The sequence below is a fragment of the Tachypleus tridentatus genome, chromosome 8, assembly GCF_004210375.1.
Source record: "Tachypleus tridentatus isolate NWPU-2018 chromosome 8, ASM421037v1, whole genome shotgun sequence".
Lineage (NCBI taxonomy): Eukaryota > Metazoa > Arthropoda > Merostomata > Xiphosura > Limulidae > Tachypleus > Tachypleus tridentatus.
In genome coordinates this window covers 64339530-64361920 of record NC_134832.1, presented here as the reverse complement: position 1 = coordinate 64361920, position 22391 = coordinate 64339530, and the positions used below count along the sequence as shown (strand labels likewise).

The 22391-nt window shown below is 31.6% G+C and overlaps 1 protein-coding gene across 2 annotated transcripts in view; it reads right to left on the bottom strand.

The window, feature by feature from the left end:
• The window catches only part of LOC143222542 (kin of IRRE-like protein 3), a 242325-nt gene that overhangs the window by 219307 nt on the left and 627 nt on the right, over positions 1-22391 (bottom strand). The window lies entirely within an intron of this gene.

Here is a 22391-nt window from a genome sequence, read left to right as displayed (position 1 = left end):
GTTCGAGTAAGGAAGTATATTATGCTGATATAATAGTAGGTAGTCAAACAACGATTTATAAACGTATGTGATGTTGAGGGCGGCGTTGAAAACAGTCAATTTTATATCATTCTTCCAAGTCATATTTTAAGAAAAATATGGTTTCAAGGTGATCTAACAGCATCATCTTAATTTTTTATACAAATATGTAGCAACAGTGAACCTGTTAAGTCACACGTTTTCCCGTAGTTTGTATGTTTCTATTGAAATTCATTTTGTGTAACTCCTGTGTTACAAAAGTAACATACTTAATAAAAAAATTAAAAACTATGAAACTGCTGGTTGTAACATGGCATCTTACAATTTGATTTGCTAATAATTTTCACACACGGAAACCAAAGTTTCAACTTTTTACGTAAATGTAAAGTATAAACAAATTCAAATAAACAACTTTATGATTCAGTTAAAGAAAGTATAAAGACTTACTTTAATTTTCGACTGGATAAATTTGAATCCTCATTTTTCCAGTTTGCTTTCCTTCACACAGTTATAAACAATGATATTTGATATTTAAGAGTTTAACGTTACTTCTTAATTCTGAGCAACATTATTTTTACCTTGATAATTTGTTGAAACATAAAATAACATTATTATTTGTTAAGTATTGTTTTCAATGACATTTATATTTCAAGTTTTATTATTTGCTTTACTAAATATTTTATGCTAAAAATAATAAAATAAGTTACGATAAGGTAAAAATACTGTAGAAGCTAAGTATCACACGACTACAGTTATCAGCGCAAATAGCCCTCATGTAGCTTTTCGCGAAATTCAAAACAAACCAAACAAACTCTTCTATATTAATTACAACTTACCACTTGATATATTATATAAATATTTTCTGTTGTTTTTATATTTCGACACTTTTACAAATATGAAAACTTTTTTATTAAAAGTTATAATATATTTCCATTATTATAAAAATAGAATGTGGTTAGATCAACATAATGGTGTAATGGAGGAAAATAGGACGAAAACGGGTTACATTCAACACATTCAGAAACAAATACGATCACCTGGATACATAGTAGAATTATTAATTTGTATATGGTAATATGGTAAAAAAATACTATTGAGCCTTTCAAATATTTTTCAACATTTTCTAATAAAAAATCCATGAAAATTCCTAATTATTCTTGTTGATAATTTAAATTTGTTTGTGTGTCAACTTTAAACTGATTTTATTATATATCACAAAATAATTTTAACGATCATTTACTAAATATTAAAGGTGAGAGAGCTACTCTTGCAGTTAAACACCCCTTAAAATGAAATAAAACATTTTCATAATAAGGCAACAGTTTATTAATATCGTGAAAAATAGCAATGTGCATCCGGTAAAAATCAAAGCTTACTTTGTATTCTATCATACATACATATATACTTCGTTTTCTCAGTCTTTTATTATAACGACGAATACTGCGTTTTATTAATACCAAGAAGTGGGTGAAAAAAATTAGATAAAAAGTTCAGAATGAATAAAATTTGAAAAAATAGCGAGAAAAATAAAATTGTTTATAGGGACATAAATGGATCAGATTTTTTCATGATGCAGGAAAAAGAAAATTCACACGAATGCATTTTCGTAAGTTCTTACATTACAAAACAATTCCTAATCAACTCTTCTTTCTCTCTATTTCCCCTTTCTTCTGTATTACCAAAACCTATCACGAAAATAGGTAGCACGTCAAGTGCACGCACTGATAAAAAACTAAAATGTACTGTTCCAAAATTAAAATTGTAATTCAGTGCTGAATCCGTTCACTCTATTCATTCAGATGTGTTTCACAATATTTTTATTCGTGAATTTTTTCAACATGGTAATAAAGGATTTTTTTACTAACTTAATTGTTTTACAAATATAAGTATCTGAAGAAAATATGTTTTTTTTATTACTTCAAGTCTGCATGTTTCAAATGCGTGAAAACTGATTCTTTTAATCTTTTAAAGTCTGATTTCATACTCAACGATAAAAGACTTTGAGTAATAGAATACTCTACTCGAATCGTTTGATTTTGTTCTTGTAAAATCACTTATTTTCTTATTGAGACTACAAAGTATTAAGGGTGAGACCTGAATAGTTAGACTTCGATAAAGAGTGTTATAACTATTGAAAGACATTCCACCATCTCTTGTACTAGTGTGTTCAACAGCAGAAGTGAACATACAACAGTTATTATCAGACGCAAATAAGCACTCGTTTGGTTGTAACAAGGTTAATTTTGATTTGATTTAATCGTTTTTCGTCACAGTTTATTCATCAAACAGTTCCCATGTGGATCAGCGGAAGTCTTTTGCACGTACAACACAAAAATCTGAGAGTTGATTGCACGCGGTGGACAGATTGTAAGTAGCCCTTTATGTAGCTCTGCGCTAAAAAAATAACCTATATGAATTGATCATGTAAAATCCGCTGTGGATCAAGGTGGATGTTGTATACATTTATTTTATGCAAATTAAGCACAATATATATACAGGTATAATTAAACCTAAAAGAGTGTGTGGTATAGACATTTATTCGATAAAACATATGAAAGTTTAATTTGAAATTCGTAAACGACACCGATAAAGTGGAAGACATATACTTTCCAAATTAGCGTTTTCTTACCTTTCTGAAAATGTGAATTTGTAATATTTTATGTTCACTGGTCCAGTATTTGTGTGAACACGTATAAGAAAAAGTTAACACTCTAGAGACATCTAGTGGCAAAATGACAATATCCTATTAAAATCAATAATTATCATTAAATGTTTTCTCGATCATCAGACTATCTGTGGTGAATTAGTTCTTGATCATTTGAAGAAGAGATAAAATATTGTAAAACACTCAAAATATTGAATGCTACGTTACATTTTAGGTTAAAATATAAGAACTATTTTTGATATTGCTGGACCAACCTTTCAGTAAAACAAATATTTAAAAATATAATACACCCAACAGTGCCAAAGATCCATAAACATATAATTAATAATATTTTCCACATATATACTTGAAAACTAGATTAATTACATTTTCCCTTGTTAACAACTGGCATAGTAAAAAAATTATCCAAAAATAATAACAACAACAAACATTCTGTAGTTTAAGAAGCAATAAAATGGTTCTGAATAAAATTTGTAATAAAGATTGTCATTACAAATTACATTTTTACAAATTTAACTCCATTTTTTTGAGTAGTTAGTTAAAACATTCTCTTTTTTTCAGCCACGGCAAAACGGCTCATTAAATTACTCTGTGTTTTTTGTGAGACTCGTAATCTGAGGGTTGCGGGTTCGCATCCTCGTCGCACAAAATATGCTCATCCTTTCAGCTGTGGGGGCGTTATAGTGTGACGGTCAATCCCACTATTCGTTGGTAAAAGAGTAGCCCATGAGTTGGCGGTGAGTGGTGATGACTAGTTGCCTTCCCTCTAGTCTTACACTGCTAAATTAGGAACGGCTAGCGCAGATAGCACTCGAGTAGCTTTGTACGAAATTAAAAAAACAAAAAAAATCTTTTTCAAAAAACAAACAAACAAAACAATCTTTTTCAAGTATAAACATTTAGCTCATAACTCTCTTTTTGTTTATGTTTTTTTTTACCGATTTGAAATATAATTACAGTTTTTGACTCAGGAGACCAAACCATTTTGATTGATATATTTCACCACGCCCAAAGTCTAATAGATTAATTTACTCTAATTCTGCCTAAAATAATTACAATTTTAGGGTGGGTTGGTAGAGATCACATGAGCAATAAAACTAAATCGGATGCACGCATGCTCACGCTTGGTTTTGCTGACTCACGAAAATACAGTTAATAAAAATAATAAATTATCATAGATACTAAAATAATTCATGTGTTGCAGCTACTGGGAATTCCCTCTTGTTTGAATACGGAATATATTTAGGTTTGATTTTAAAGAACCTTAATATTTAAAAAAACTGTTGTACCTTTCAAAATAAATGTGGCTTATTTGACAGTAAAGATGTTGGTTTAAAAATGAAACGAATTGCTGTTTCTGAATTCTTCATAAACATTAATGGTATAAAAAAAACGTATTTGAAAATTTCTTGTCCATGTAAATAGTTAGCTCGGTTTCAAAGACATGTGGGTATGCAGTTTTTAAATTAAAAGCTTAATCACACGTGTAAAGTGTCGTTTCGACTGAGTATATGTTTCCACTAATCATCTTATTTGTACTTTTCAGTGATGTCGAGAAACCCACTTGTTGAGAAATTTATATGCAAAAACCAAATCAATACTAAGAACGACAGAGACAAAAAGATCTGCCACAACAAAAAACTAGAAAAACTAAGATGCAAACAACAAAAAAGACACCAAAACGACAAACCGTTGACTAACCTCATAATTAACAGATCCTACCGACAATTAAACACAGACGAGATACATCTACTTAACAAAGGACTCAACTTCGCAATAGCACCTAGGTACATTCCAACCATAGAAATCAAAACATGTTTAGAAGACCTAGCCAGGAGACTTGTGATACTTTCTACAGAGAACAAAACAAGGAAAGAACCAAAAACAACCAACAGAAAGACGACAACTTAGATAATTTTATTGACATCCAACAGCCAAACTTTCCAGGTAAAATTACAAATTTATATTTTCCAGAAACACCTAAAAACAACATCTTAAACGATTTTTTCAAAGAATTTTCTCACAAAACCATCAACATAATTTCCAAAACAGAAAACTAAAAAACAACCTTACAAAAAGAGACATTAATTCCATTAAAAACCTAAAACAAGACAAAAACATAAAAATTCTAAAAGCAGATAAAGGTAACGCTATAGTCATAATGAACACGAATGAATACATCCTAAAAATGAATAACATCCTATCAGACACGAACAAATTTAAACCAATACACACAAATCCAACTAAGACACACGAGACGCAACTGAACAAATTACTACTACAAATGAAAAAAAGCCAACACAATTTCACAAACACTTTATTCTTACCTACGCAAAACCGACTCACGCACACCGCAAATATACGGCATCCCCAAACCTCATAAACCAGATTGTCCATTACGACCAATAATGTCCACATATGAATCGTTTAATTACAATCTTGGTAAATAACATAGCATGGGCATTCTCCAAATATGTAACATCAGCCAGCTCATTCATCAAAGACTCTTAATTTCAAGTCTAATCTTAATCAACTTAATCACGAAGCCTTAATGGCCAGTTTTAGAAGTTCCAACCGCTAAAGCCTGCAAGATAGCCTTAAAACTCTATATCCGAGACCCTAACCCAACTATAGAAATTCCCAGTAACCAGTTAGCAACCCTCATAGAATTCACCACGATAAAGACAAACTTCATGTTCAACAACCAAAACTATATACAAACAAATGGCCTAAGCATGGGCAACCCAGTATCACCAGTTCTAGCCAATATTTTTATGACACAAGTTGAAACACAAGCAATTAACACAGCATTACATCCACCACTATACTGGTACAGATATGTAGATGACACGGTTTCGGGATTCAAATCTACAGAACACATACTTAATTTTTTCAATCACATTAACTCTATACATCCCAACATTAACTTCACATGTGAACAGGAAGAAAGCAATCAAATATCATTTCTTAACCTCAAAATTACAAGAACCGACACACAATTCAAAATAGAAACCCACCGAAAAATCACCCGTACTGGACTATACATTCCTTGCGACTCAGCACATGAAACAAAACAAAAACTCAACATACTAAGAAACCAAATAAACACAGCCATAAAACTATGCTCACCAGATAAAATTAACGATGAATTAGACAAAATAAAACAATACTTCATCAACATCAATAAGTTTCCTCCACAAACCGTAGAAAACATTATACACACACACACCTAGACAGAAAGCAAAATCAACCAACTAAAGTAAATATATCTCACGAATCAAAAAAATCACGAAACCATATACTGCTGTATACCATATATTCCTGACATGAGCAAACAAATAACCAGCATTTGGCAAAAATTAGTAACAAAATATGACATTCCAGTTAATACCAAATTTATTCAAAAACCAGGCACAAAACTGAGGTCTATACTATGTAAAAACTACACTGACAAACACCACACCAACATTATTTACAAAATACAATGTGATAACTGCCACGATTTCTATATTGGAGAAACAAGTAGAAAAATGGAAACCAGATTCAAAGAACATAAAAAAGTCACCTTCACACGTTTTCGAACACTGCAAGTTAAATAAACACAACATAACCATAGAAAACACTCAAATACTAAATAAAGAAACAAACATAAACAAACGCAAAATTAAAGAAGCCTTGCTTATACAACAACTCAAACCCAAAATAAACCAATATAAAGGAATGCTTTTATACCTATATTAATATAATAAAATAAATAAATTATATATTTAAACATCTAATACCGCCCTCTACATTCCGACACTCAGTTACACAACCCCTTTCAAACATGTGGTCAGCTTCCGGTCAGTTACCTCTTTCTTTGTGAACCTGACGATGACCGAAAAAGGTCGAAATGTTGTTCGCTCTTCTGTGTAAAATATTTTCTCAACCCAAACGAGCCGTTTTTACATATAAATATTTGTACTTTTGTTTGTTTAGTGAAATTAGCAATTTGGAAACTTTGCCTTAAAATTACTGCATATTTAAATATAATTTTAATTTGTATATTAGAATAACGCTTTTGAAATTAAATGTTTCGTATGGTTCAAACTTCATTTCTTTCACTGAAATTTATATGGAGCCAATTTCTTTTAAAATTGTTTGATCCTAATGTTTCTTGATTAATCATGTTTTTTTTTAATTTGGTGTCTTACGTGATAGCGTACTTACTAAAGTGGAGAAAAATGTGATGACAAAATAATATAAACAAAATATTTCTTTCATAATATCGACTATATTTTGTTATATATATACACAGAAAGACAGCGTCAACTATTTCTTTGAAATACGTTTGATAAATTTAAGAAATATAGCGAGTTATCTCGAAATACAGCTTTGTTATACAGGAAAAAAAAAAATTTCTAAAAGGAAATGAGCTTATACTAATGCTTTTATATAACAATCTGTTTTTGGTTTTGGAAGACCTATATGCCAATATTTTCCAATTTTTTTTTCAAGATAGTACACATTCATCAAATGGCCTATAAGTGAAAAATATTTATTACGATTTTCTAAATATACCCTCGTGGAAAGCAACATCGTTAAATATCACGCCTGCTGTGACATGTGGTAAGGCAAATATTAATATCTGAACAAAAAAGATAAAAGTACCTATAACAGATATAAAAATGTCAGTGTTTACATAAAACGATTTTTATGGAGCTACGTGGCGGAAACATTTCTTACACGTTTTGTCTCATACAACTATTAGAAACATTTTCGCGGATTTAAAAAAAATAACTAATAAAAATAATGTAAACTTTTAAGCAGAAATAACTGGTGTCAAATTATTCTAAGATTCTAAAGGCGTATTCGTACATTAAATACTAGATATGGTATAGTACGAGCTGTAGTTTGACTGAAACACTTAAACCAGTGATTAATGTTAAATCAATATTAATGTACAAAAAAGTTCGTTTTGTCTCTTAAAGGAAGATTTAGGGATGTAGTACTCGTTAAATCACTTGTCACCAAAATTCTGACATTAATGTTTTTGCAATATGTATATTGTTGTTTTTATGTCTCAACATATTTGCATAAAACTGAGAAAAGTTCTATCTGTGCGGAAACATACCTAATTTTCAATTGATAAACTAGAAGAATGAATTCGACTCAACAGTAGCCATTATCAGCTATTGGACGACTGTAATAAAATAGAAAAATTTATCTATAATTCCGAGTCGCAGAGCATTATTTTCTGTATTCTTAATCACGTTTTCGGAACTAAGAAAATCCAGGAAGTATGAATTACAAAAGAATAAAACATTTATACACTTTTTAGACTTATGTACATAGAAAGTATATGTATATATATACATATATATAACCACGATTAATTATTTAACCATTTAAGCTCTTTAGCTAAAGCTTTACATTTGCAGAACAGGAAACTCTAATAACCGATTCCCAAGATCCATAAAAATAGGAATGAAAATAACCTAGCTTATCATAATAATAATCAATTAGGTAAGCAATAAATTAATAATAGTACTCAATTTTACAAAATATTTAACTTAAAATGAAATTTTGGCCTCAACATTTTTATTGGTTGTCTTTAAATTACCATTTACTGTATTTGAACCGTACAGTATTTTGAAAAATAAAAAAGTACCCCATTGGCTTTGCAATAAGTCTGAGGGGCTTATGATGCTAGAAACCGTGTTTCGAAATCCCTGATAGTCACAACATAGCTGATCTACTTTGTAACTTTGTGCTTAATAACAAATAAACAAAATGAAAATTTTAAAAATCGTATCACATGAAATCTTTAGAAAAGACGATTACAAAAAATTGCGAATTGCTATAGTAAAAACAAATAAACAATTTTATTGTGTATAACCTGTACGTCATTGCTCTCCAAAGTTGTTTCTTGAGATCGCTAATCTATATCTATGTTGTATACAAACATCATATATATATGGAAATATATAAAATTATTACTGAAGTTAAAAATAATATACATATATATACGTATATATATAGAGAGATTATTTTTAAATGCCGTGTCAGTTTTTAGGACTGTTTAAAAAATTATAGATATTTTTTGCTAACGCGTATATTAAAGTCCTGAATGGAAAGTTCAAATTGTCTGTTACAAATTTCTCTGTTTCTGAAGCTTTGATTTAGTGCACTAACATCAATGACGACAACAGGTTTATCTGTAACTTATTTCATACCAATTTATCAATTCTCTATTTTAAATGAAGTTCGAAAATCACTACATGGTATTTCAACGACATAAAGCTATTTTTATGGTATTAGAAATTTCTGATTATACTAACTGTAATAGCAAATTAAATTTACACGTAAATCTAGTGATTCATTGAAATAAGCAAAAGAAACGTCATTAGATGACCTCAAATAAATGAAGACTGAAATGTATTCATTTCTATGGTCTATGAAATTAGTTTTACGATCTGTAATGACTTGAAATAACAACGATATATATATATACTTATAAGCGTGTTTAAACGAAGTTTTTATTCATGGACTTTTGTTAATCATATTTTTTATTAGTTATGCACAGTAGACAGTCTGAAACCACTCCTCCAACATCACTATGATCTCTGTTTGTATACTATGGTCATCAGGAATAATTAGTCCGCAGCTTATGAGCTAATTCTTGCACCTGGATTGATTTTTAGTGACCAAATGCTATAGAACAGACTGGTCTGGTTTAAATTTTGGGTGATCTACTTCTATTTTGTAGATATCGGCACAGCCTCTTACTGAACGTTTCACTTTGCTGGGACAACCAAAATTAGCAGCGACATTGCTAGATGTTTATATTATCTTCGGGGGAGTAGACGATTAATTTTTTTTAAACAATGATCGACGAGCAAATGTCTTGGGAACATCATTTGAACTACATGGTCAGTGCAACACAGAACTGTTTTTGTACATGTTCACTTATTTGAAGACATTCATATCATTAAGATATCACATACTTTATTTCCCTCACTTGGAACTAATTTAGTGTTCAAACGAATATTGTGCAGTCAACCTTTCGCAACTGTAATTGAACAAGAAAATGTTCGGTGTAAGCTGAGACAATTATGACGATTTTTCTTAAGCAAGCTAACAAAGGAATCATGTATTGGCCAACAAGAAACGCTGATATAAATCTCTTACATCTTAGAAACATTCATGGACGCCACGTCTGTCAACTCATTACCAGATGACAGAGGGCCATATCCTCTGGTTTATTAAATAATTAAAAATACTATACTATTCTCAAAAGGCAACAGCATTACATGCTTAATTGACATTAATTATTTTAATTGAAATATATGATATGAATAGAAGAAAATGTGGTATACTTTTACTTTCTGAAAAACAACAACTAAATAAATGTTAATATTGAGCTTTGTCATAACAGATTTATCTTATATTAATAGAATATGAAATTTTAATTATTGCAAAAGCATTTTAGTTTCGCAGGTAAAACCTGACATTATTTTTTACTCAAAAAGAAACAAAGAAATACATCTGTAAAAATTGAAAAATAGACACTTTTTCAAACTTATTTTATATTATTCTCTCTTAATTAAATATGATTTGGCGTTATACACGTTAATGAAATACTATATTTTCATTACGTTATGCAAATTCAACATTTTATTTCATTTTCTAATTTATGCTTGAATTACTTATTTTCGCTCATAAGTTTTTAAATAATTATTAACATAACTTTTTTTAAATTAAAATCGTATAAAGATTAGTTGAAGCAAAATCTAATGATTAGGTATAAAATAAATATGTCAAAATAAACTGCAAACAGTAAAGTTTATAACTTAGAAAGTGACTGAAAAATATGTTAAACATATTAATAATCTATTCTTTGGAATACAGCTACAAAATAATAAGAATATACATTACTGTGACAATGATAAAAATACTGAAAAAACAAAAGTGGGAGAAAAATAAAGCATTTCTTCAACGAAACAAAATGAAAAAAAAACATTTACTAATTAGGTCCTAATGCCAATTAGCAATAGAACGATTACGAAATCTAAAGACTCTGCTTAAGCCTTCACTAGCTGTATAATATACATGTTTTAGTCCAGTAATCAATTCTGAAATTACAATGTCGAATGTATTCTGAAGACGGCTGGTATATATATTAACATTTTAATTAAAATAAAGTGTAGAACAGTCTGAAGATGATCTGAGAAGGTCAAAACGTTGTTATGTACTTTATTTTTATTAAATTACCCATACCAGCTGTCTTAAGAATAAATTTTTAATTCAGTTAGGTTTCTCGTCATCATAAATTACAATCTTGAATGTCTAGTGACCATTTTTGAAAATACAATCATTATGCCTAGGTAATATATCATTTTCACTTTTTAATACGAAACCACAAATTAACCTATCTACGTCCTGTCTAGAACAGGAAGTCGACCATCAGATTTTAGTGTTGTAAGTCCCTTAACTACCAGTGACCCACCGACAACACATTATAAAATACAAACGTGTATAATACATAAATAAAGTTACAACACTTGACTGAACATAACACCACCAGCTATAATTCAATAAATAAAATGAGTGTGTTCTGATTTCTTCTAAATTATTTATAACATGTATAACTGCAGAGACAGCTATGAATTTATGTCTAGCACTAGCTTAAAATTTGAAAAGCTCAAATTCCAAATCTATAATTTGTATTAAAATTTAAAATGCTCGAATGTTTAGCTCAAATTCCAAATCTTAAATGGCATAGATACATATTTATTACATGCTAGTGTAGTTAAATTATATCAAATACAAATGTTTACAGAGTTCACATTTTTTCTTTTTTGCTTTTATTATTATTTTCTTGTATTCAGAAATTTAAAACTAATCGCACATCTTAGGTATATTTAGAAATCTGTATCAAAAGTGTTTGATGCTGTAGTTTTTTTTAGTTTCTCAATACATCTTTATTTATTAGATAAATACCCAAAGAAGAAATTCTACCATACAGATCGATGCTTAAATGAAAACTGGGAAAGGATTCAACTTTTAATCTTATGTAAATTTTTTATTCTAAATTTATTCATAGGCCATTATTTATGCATCAAAGTTAAGAGAACAATCTAAAGAAAAAATACCTAATAGAAACCTTTTGCATGTTGTCAGTTTTATACAGCTTCACTAGTGATTCTGAAAATGCACAGATGATATACATACATGAATCATAAATAACAATGATTTGCAACTAAATGACCAGTTTATGATCAGTACAACATATTATTTGTGAAAGCACTAAATAAAAATGAATAAATTGTACAATGGACAAGTTTACTTCATTTACTTTAAACAAGAAAGTAAACATTTGTTTTTTCTTACACAATGAGTTTATCGATATATAACTTCGTTTCTTGCTCTTTATTTTCTCAGTTCTTCTGTGAGCTCACACGTCTTAATAATATTTATATTAGGGCTCTGTGTCTACTGAGCCATGTTTGTCATTTTTTCAGTTCCTTTTTTTTCCTTTCAGATATCATGTCATCAAATTTCTGAATGCCTGAAAACATTGTTTTATTCAAATACAAATTCTTTCCATGAAGGAATGACGCGATGGATAGGAATTATCTTATACCAATCAACAGTCAAGGTGCTACCGATTTAGTATATATTCTGAACAGTAGAAGCTGAGATGTGGCCCATACGTATATTGTTTTCAAAGCACGTTTCATTGTGAGTTCGTAGCTTGATTACCATATCATTCTCTCCTCTATCAACCAACAAAACTACCAACGATTATTGTTGAACAATTTACTATGAAACCATATTTAATGATCGCACTCCTACAGGTTTACTCATTCTATTGTTTGATGTCTAATGAGATGAACCTTTTGATCTGCTGAGGTCATATCATGTTATCTATCTTAATATTTTGAAATAACATGCACACCTTTAATCATTGCTGGACCTTTAAGAAATCTCTGATAGATTGTTGTATATCAAATAAAACGAATGTCATGATTACTTAAGTCACTTCTGAAGTGTTTCAGTTTTCTATCCAGACTATTAATCAGTGATGTCGAGAAAACCCACTTGTAGAGAAATATATATGCAAAAACGGCTCGTTTGGGTTGAGAAAATATTTTACATAGAAGAGCGAACAACGTTTCTACCTTCTATGTAAAATATTTTCTCAACCCAAACGAGCCGTTTTTGCATATTTATATCCCGACTATTGTTTATTATGAGCAACATATATTTTTATACTTTCCATGCAGAACTCACTGAAACATAAAATTTCGCCTGAAACTTGTTACATGCAACAACAGTTTAGTTACCATTTCTACATTGAAAGCATATTAACCACATAGGGAATAGTAATTCATAGACATTATACTTGGATTCGTTGGATGACAGCAAATTACCATGTTATTGTATTCTTGTGCAATTCATTTTCATGCAATATGAGGAAGTAATACCATAATATTTGGATTTCATATGTTTTTATTTATTGTTTATATAATCCTTTCCAATACAACTATGCATATTAGAACTATATCAGTTGTTGACGTATATATGTAATTAAAGTTCGAATAAAGGTAGGTATATATACTGGAACACACACTGAAATCAACTAAGTAATAAAAAATAGCTAGTCTCTAAGAAAATAGTGTATTTTATTGATTGAAAACAAAACGCTTTTTGAGACCTTTCGTATAGGTATTAAAATCATTTCCGCTTGTAAAATTTAAAATGCAGTTATATAAGAAAAAACTTTCAATATATTTCGTAAAACCAAGAATTATAATAAACATGGTATAGATATTTTCTTTCAGAAAAAGCACCTTTAAAAACCTCAGTGGTTTACTTGAGATTCTGTAAACTTCCTTATCACAACTTCTCATTATGTCACAGTTTGACTATCCACACTTTTATTGTTGTGTAGTTAATCGTCTTACAATAGAAAGGGAATAATATTATCCTATTTACTTCTTTCATGTAAATTTTACTCATTATTTCAATGATGTCAAGTTCTCTAATTTCCCACTGATTTGGACTTCGTTTTCTTACAGTCTCTTTAATATTTCCTGATATTTCGTGTTAATATACCATTTTAATAGAACTACATTGCTTAACAGTAGTTGGTTAATGGGCAGCTTGTCTTGAGGTTTTTTTGATAGTCTATCGAGCTTGTTTATGTTGTGAGATATGGCACCCTGATTCTCTTACTGTATGTTATATACTTCACGCTATCTTCTGAAGTAACCTACATATATTAAAGTCTAAGGAATGAAAAATATATAACATAAGTAGTATTAAAACATGCATAAAGAAAAGTGGTAGTTTAAAAACACAGTCACAAAATATTAATATGTTTGTTATTAACTATTTATATCACGCTGAACATATTTCGATGAAAGTTTATAGAGAAATTAGAATGACTTACCTATTCTCAAGAATGAGACTAAATAATTACATGAGAAGTTCGCGTTTAGAAGCAATTTCAATTTTTATTAAATAAAGCCGATATCAGATGGATTCTTTAAACATGCGTATTCAGTTAAAATGCATGATAAATGGCCATCCATTAGCATAGCAGTATGTCTACGGACTCACATTGCTAAAAACCGGGATTTCGATATCCGTGGTGGGCAAAGCACAGATAGCCCATTGAGTATCTTTGTGCATAGTTAAAAAACAACAACAGTGCATGATAAATGACGCACACACACGTTGTCCCGCCGTTCTCATGAAGATGATAAAATTTACATGATTAACATGCATAAATGATGATTCTAAGTACAAAGCAAAAAACAGCAATAAACATTTTCATTTCACTATTCACATTCATACTGTAAATCATAATCAACTGTTATGGAAACTCTTATTTTATTATATAATATACATTTTCTATGTATGGATAAAAGCATTGTTTTATAATGAAGTTTTATCTTCTTCTCACATCTAAAATCAAAGATTTTTTTCGATTATTCTATTCAAATATTTAACTGATGTGTATTTGAAAACTGTTGTCAATGTCTTATTACTTAGTTCTTTGACAAGTTACTCTTGAAGTAAAAATGTAACATCTGATTATGTTCCCAGTTAGCTTAACTAGCTAGTTAATAAGTCGAATTAAAATATTCCAAATGAATAAATTTTTACATTTCAGATTATACTAGACTTTTTTTAGCAAAATATATACTGTACCTCCCACGTTTTTAATTTGATACTGTTTCTCTCAGTTTAAACAAATGTTATAAAATTATCATTAAATATCACTCATAAATTATTTAAATGAATATTTTAAAATTCTACCTGGCCCCTCATGGTCAGGTGGTTAAGGCACTCGATTCGTAAAGTGAGGGTCGCGGGTTCAATCCCCGTCACATCAAATATGCTCACCCTTTCACCTTGTGAGCGTTATAATGTGATGGTCAATCCCATATATTCGTTGGCAAAAGAATAGCCCAAGAGTTGGCTGTGGGTGGTGATGAGTAACTGCCTTCCCTCTCGTCTTACACTACTAAATTAGGAACGGCTAGCACAGATAGTCCTCGTGTAGCTTTGGGTAAAATTCAAAACAAACTAAACCAAAATTCTACCTTTATCTCGAAGGGAGATTTTATTAAATGAAAATTGGTTTATTTGTTGTTCAAAGCAAAGATGCACAATTATCTGTGCTGTGTCAACTCTGGGGATTGAACAACAATTTTAGCATTATAACGTCTCAAGCATACTACTGAACTAAAAACTGTATTAAATACATAATCAATATCTTTGTTGTGATTTTGTTCCTAACATTTATTGTAACTAACTTTTATCTTTCTTTCTCTGTGAATATGATTTTTAAAATGAAATGTAACCATTCCAAGGATGCTTGTTGTTAACCGTCAATTAAATGCACAGCTAATATAATCTAAAAAGTATAATTTATATTTACATTTCTGAAATCTATACACAATTAAAAACGTGTATTTTCAAAAGTAATTTTATGAGCTACGTATAGAAAATATGTACTCAGTAATCGGTAGCAGAATACATCATTAAAACAGTTGAAGTTAAAATATACTCTTCAAAAAAAGAAACGCAAAAGGCAAAATATGAGACAAATTGTTAACAAGTTTATTCCGGGTAGTTCTGTATGACATGTGTGAAACTTTTCACATTCACTGCTGAACATCCAAAGTCTGCAAAGGCGAAGTCCACGCTCACTAGGTGAAGTTTAACGTCACTCAACGTCAATAGCGAGTATGCCCACCGTGAGCATCAATAACTGCTTGGCATCACCTGCCCATGGAAGCGATGAGGTGACGAATCACATCCTGTGGAATGGCTGTCCACTCAGCTTGCAAAGCTGCTGCAAGCTGAGGTAGAGTCTACGATTGAGGTTGTCGCTGTCGCAGACGTCGGTCCAACGCGTCCCAAAGATGTTCGGTGGGGTTTAAATCTAATGATCTTGAGGGCCAGGGAAGAACGTTGATGTTGTGGTGTCTCAAGAAGACAGTGGTGAGTCGGGCTGTGTGAGGACGGGCGTTGTCATGTTGAAAAACGTCGTTGACGTTCACCATGATGGGTTGCACATGGGGCCTAAGAATCTCGTTGACGTATCGTTGAGCCGTAAGATTCCCTCGAATGTGCAAAAGGTCTGTTCTGGCACTGTAGGCGATGGCAACCCACATCATGACGCTGCCACCACCAAATCTGTCAACATCCTGCACACAGTTTGCTACAAAACGTTCACCTGGGCGACGGTAAACACGGGTCCTTCCATCCTGCCTATGAAGCATAAAACGTGATTCATCGCTGAACCAAACATGCCTCCATCGTCGATGAGGCCATACCCAATGTGCCCGAGTCCATTGCAGCCGTGCTTGACGATGTTGCTGGGTGAGGATGACGCCTCTGACTGGACGTCGAGGTCGGATTCTTGCATCTCGTAGACGGTTGCGTACGGTCTGATCGGAAAGCCTACACAGCCCTGGTATGGTTGAGGCAGTAGACGTCGCAGTGGTGGTCCTATCTCGAAGGTGACGTAACCGGATATTGCGATCTTGTGCGGGCGTGGTCACACGAGGTCTGCCAGATCGTGGACGGTCACAAGTTGATCCATGTTGTTGGTGACGATTCCATAGCCTTGTGATGGTGCTTGGGTGGACATTCACAGATCTGGCAACATCTGATCGAGATTCGCCTGCTTCCAAGCGACCAATGGCGTTGTTGTGTTGTGCTTCAGTCAGTCTTGGCGTAACTGTATTGCGTGTCAATGGCTTAACACTGAGCTATGGAAACCGAGAACCCGTCACTTTTATAGGAATTTTGCACATGTTGCACTTGCAGAACATGCAGATCTCTCAAACAAATTTATTGGACACGCATGCGTTTTGGCGAAAAATCCGATGTTTTCCTACGTTTTCAAAGTGCACAACTTTTATTGTCATTTTGGTCTGACAATCAGTGCCTTAACACGTGTAACATCACATACTCTGAGCTTGTAACGTTATTACATATATTTCTCTTTAAAATAACAAAAATATCCCTTTTGCGTTTCTTGTTTTGAAGAGTATATTACAGTCCTGCCAGCTCATAGAAACACAGCATTAGTAACACTATTAACGACATTTCTATATAATATTTAATAAAACAAATTACATAGCACTTGAAACAACAAAAAAAACAAAACAGGAAATGCACAATTACTCCATAAATTAAACGAACAATGTATTTTTAACACACACTCAGTTAACGTTATGATAAATTGAAACATGGAAGAAGCGAAGTCTCGTAACATTGTAGGAAACTCGAGAGTATGAAATACTTCATACTTAACATATGTATTAAAATGATAAATAAGAAAGGCAAAATAACAAGGAGTATAAACTATCGAAAGTATTTTGAACAAAAATTCTGTAATGACTTTTTCCGATATTTAAAGTATTATTTTAAGTACTATAACTTTTGTAACGACTTTATCAGACATCTAAAATTTGTTTTAGGTATTATTAGTTTACGACTTTTTCAGACATCTGAAGTATTGTTTTAATTATTGTAAGTTTTGAAACGACTTTTTTTCAGACATCTGAAGTCTTAAATATTATAAAAAAAAACAAGACGGGGAAATATCATATGAAGGGATTCTATATACATACATATATTTTTTCTCCACAATAAACTTTTATCTTGGTATTGATTGTGTTCCGAAACAAGGATGTTCGTAACTAATTCATGAGCTCTCGAGGTAAATAAAAATGGGAGGGGCATAAATCCGTGTCTTCCCTTCAGGTTTGGCCCGGCATGGCAAGGTGGTTAAGACATTCGAATCGTAATCTGAGGGTCGCGGGTTCGAATCCCCGTCGCACCAAACATGATCGCCCTTTCAGCCGTGAGGACATTATAATGTGACAGTTAATCCCACTATTCGTTGGCAAAAGAGTAGCCCAACTGTTGGCGTTGGGTGGTGATGACTAGCTGCCTTCTCTCTAGTCTTACACTACTAAATTAGGGACAGCTAGCACAGATATCCTTCGTGTAGCATTGCGCGAAATTCAAAACAAACTCTTTTAGGTTTAGTGAAATAAATAATAATAATAAAGCAATATAAAAAATAAATATAAATAATAAAAAATACTAGTGCTAAAATAAAACAGGCCACTTATGCTCTAGACTTAGAAAATCTGAAAGAACAATATACATGGACATTACCCTGAAAAGGGCCTGAGTTATGCTCCTCACTCTGGCCCTCGTGTATTTAATTTAAATCTATTAATAAGTCCACTCTAGCAATGAAAGAAAGGAGGAAGAGGTCTAGTGTACCTGACCCTCCCGGGTATACATTATATACCCAAACACCTAGAGAGAGAAGGAGAGGTCTAGTGAACTGTTATAGTTGTCGGAGATGTCTTCAGGTAAAAAAGGTAAATTTTCGTTTCCAATATGAATGACAAGACTTAACAATAAAGCTATCACATATTTGACACATTGCAAACATGTTAAAGAAAAGGATTGGTTAATAAAATAGCCCTAAATCTATTGTTAAGCTGTTCGCAGGGCAAAAATAATTTACTTGTTTGTTGTTAAGCAGAGAGCTACAAAATGGACTGTCTTTGCTGTGCTCATTAGGGGTATCAAAACTATGATTTTGGGTTATAAGTCTTCAGACTTATCTCTGAGCCCCTTGGGGATAGCAAAAATATAAAGCGTTATGGCAATTGTAATTGTACGGTCATATTTTTTTCTATAGTTTTAAAGTTCAAAGTTCATATATGTCTTTAGTAAACTTTAGTAAAACTAATTTTAATACAAACAAACAATTATAGAAAATATGGAAACTATAACAAACAAGTACTTAACATTTTAAAGATTTCTACTATTTTTCAAGCTGTGGTTAACACTTACAGTTAAATGACAATTTAACCTACCTTATAAATTAGCAGTTGTGATTAAAGCTACTGAAAATCAGTTAGGATAGTAAGTAAATAAATCACAAAACAAGAAATTGATTTTTCTATCAATTGTAAAAAGCCTAATTTGATCACATGTTCTAAAAAAGTGCTTGGGTTATGTATTTTCTTGTTTCTCTTTTTAAGTATATAAGGGTTATCTTATCGTAGCTCATGTCCCTCGCTAAAATCAGCGGTTCAATTCCTCTCGGTGGACACAATAGATAGCCCGACGTTGTTTTGTTATAAGAAAACACACACGTACTCGCATCTCATAGTTTACTAATTATAGATATGTTTGTCTTAATCATCAAATGTTTTTCTACATCTTCTCACTGAACAAATTACTTAAATAACTACGAACCTAAGTTCTAGAAAACTTTCTCCACTAGTTCAACTCTTCTGATATAATTACCATTCTTTGATAGATTGTTTAGGCAGAGTATTCATGAAGAAACTTTGTAGAGTGAAGGACAACTGCCTGTTTTGGAGACGTAAGTGTAGAGGATGACGTTTTGAAAGTCTTCCGCCTTTTGTTTTCAGGTCAGTCGAATGACGAAAGACTTTCAAAACTTCGTCCTATAGACTTGTGTCTCCACAACAGGAAGTTGCTATCCCTTCTACAAAGTTTCATAATTACCATGTTTTTCAGTTATTTAAGGTAGGTAATAAACGTACAGTGAACTGCCATGGTGGAATAACTAATGATTAAAAATAATTACATGATAAATCCTAGCATTAACGTATCATTATATACTTCCGACTGATTATAATGAAATATATACTATCATTGAAAATATTAACTTTCTTAACGAAGCATCAGTTTGGATGTGTTAACCGTGAAGGTTTGGTAAGTTTTCAGTATTTTTCGGGTACTTTCAATATACAGACAGAGCATAGAAAAGCTGTCATTTATTATATAACATTAATTTGTTTATTTCTTCATCGTTTTTAATGTGGTATAATTTGAAGAGATTACGCAATAACAACTGTTACTAACAAGTCTGAATTTTGGAAGCTAGAGACAACAGAGTAATCACTGATTAATTATGTTACTATAGTTTACTCATTATAAATAAGTACTATATGATAGTACATTTGGTATAATCTAAAGACTGTGTTGACCACAAGTTTCAGTTTTTCATCTATAGACACTAGAGCTAGCATTTATTAATTATATTATAATATTTTACTCATTTCTACAGTACATTTTATTTGGTTCAATCTGAGGTATTTTCACAACAGAGATTGTATTAACTACACTATGGCATTTTAACAAGTGTTTCAATCGTAGTGTTTTTATTCTCTTTTTTTCTGAAATTATAGGCTCACATGTAATCCGTCAAATTATTTTTAACGCTAAGCTACACAACGGGCTATTATGCTGTGCCAACATAAGAGATCGGACATCAAACTGTGACGTTTTAAGCTCTCAAGCTTACCGCAGCGACATCTGGTAGCTGTTCTTCAGATCTACCATACTAGTAGCTGTTTTAACTGTATATTATTAGGTGGATACAATTTGTTTCCTATATATTTATAAAGTCGAGATATTTTACAATATTTAACAGACGTTTGCAAGTTTATTACGCACATAAACCTGTCTTCAAGCAAAATACTAATAACTAAAATGAAACATAAAACAAACATCGATCGCTGATATAGATGCTGTAACTAATAAAGCACCAATGAAAGAAGTTACTGAAATATACTTTGATTGAACATTGGCATAAGAGAACTAGCTCAAACAGCTCTTTTAGTACTTGGTATGATCAGATAATTTTACAAAACGGTTTTATTAACTATATTTAGGCCAGGTGGGTTAAGTCGTTCGACTCATAATCTGAGGGTCGCGGGTTCGAATCCCCGTCGTACTAAACATGCTCGCCCTTTCAACCGTGAGGGCGTTATAAAGTGATGGTCAATCCCATTATTCGTTGGTAAAAGAGTAGCTTAAGAGTTGGCTGTGGGTGGTAATGACTAGCTGCCTTCCCTCTAGTCTTACACTGCTAAATCAGGAACGGCTAGCGCAGACAGCTCTCGTGTAGCTTTGCGCGAAATTTAAAAAAATGAAACAATTAACTATATTAATCATCTAGCGCCCCCCAGTGGTACAACGGAAGTTATGCTGATTTCCAACGCTATAAACCGGGTTTCGATGCCCGTGGTGGGCAGAGCACAAGTAGCTCATTGTGTATCTTTGTGCTGAATTACAAAAATATAAACAGGCGTCATCGTCTAGTAATGAAGTATACATTTTTATTTTTAAAGGAGAATATTGTTTTTGCACAAAATATCCTATACTGCAAATGAACAAAGCCGAAGGAATAAAATTCAAAGTAAAAATTATAGAAAGATTTCAAGTACTTTATTTACTATTGTGAAAAAACACAACACACTCATCAGCTGTTATATTTCGTTTGAAACAAAATATCAGGTCCGAGTATTCAAAAACATTTGTTCCTTACGTCATCAAAGATCACTTGTTAAACCTTAAAAGTATCCTTGCTTTAGAGAAAAATTTCTAGTCAAAGCATAACTTAATGACCCTTTTCAAGCAGTAAAAATCAGTCGTGCATGTCTTGATTACTCGCAACATTAAGGACAAAAAGAGACCTTGCAAAGAAGTTACAATGCATGCATATTAATCAAGTTTCTGTACATTGCGGTATACTCATGCCGAAGTCTATTTTAACATTTAGATGAAATATTTCAAAATATTATTCAAAACACAGAGCAACTTAAAATTTATGTTATAAATTGTTCAATATTTTATTATAGAAGTCACTGAGCAAGATAGAATGTCTTCTTTCATATCTCTGAATTCGTTATGTACAGTCTGAAATATACTAATTTCGTTTGAAATAATGTGGCTTATTGTAGTTAAAAGAACCACACGTATTGTTTTATTACAAGTTACAACTTTTAAAGTAAGGAGCATTATTTTTTGATAAAAGGTGTAGTTGAGAAAGTTCGCACCAGTAACCCGAAAGGTCGTAACTGATCTAAACAATAATCTTCCTTACTGTGACGATGTAATTTGTAATTAAAGAATACGTAATCAGTAAGTTAATTCAAACAAAAACTATTAACCACAAGTACTGATTAATTAACCAACTATGACTACTTGTTTTAACGTGAAAATTTACAAACAGCAAGAAAACTTGTGGTATAAATAATCACAAAGAAGGAAAGCGGCGAAGCTGTAAAAATAGATACTTACACAAAAGTGAAATGTGTTCTAAGTGGCATTAGTTAAATATTTGCTGTTCCACGTT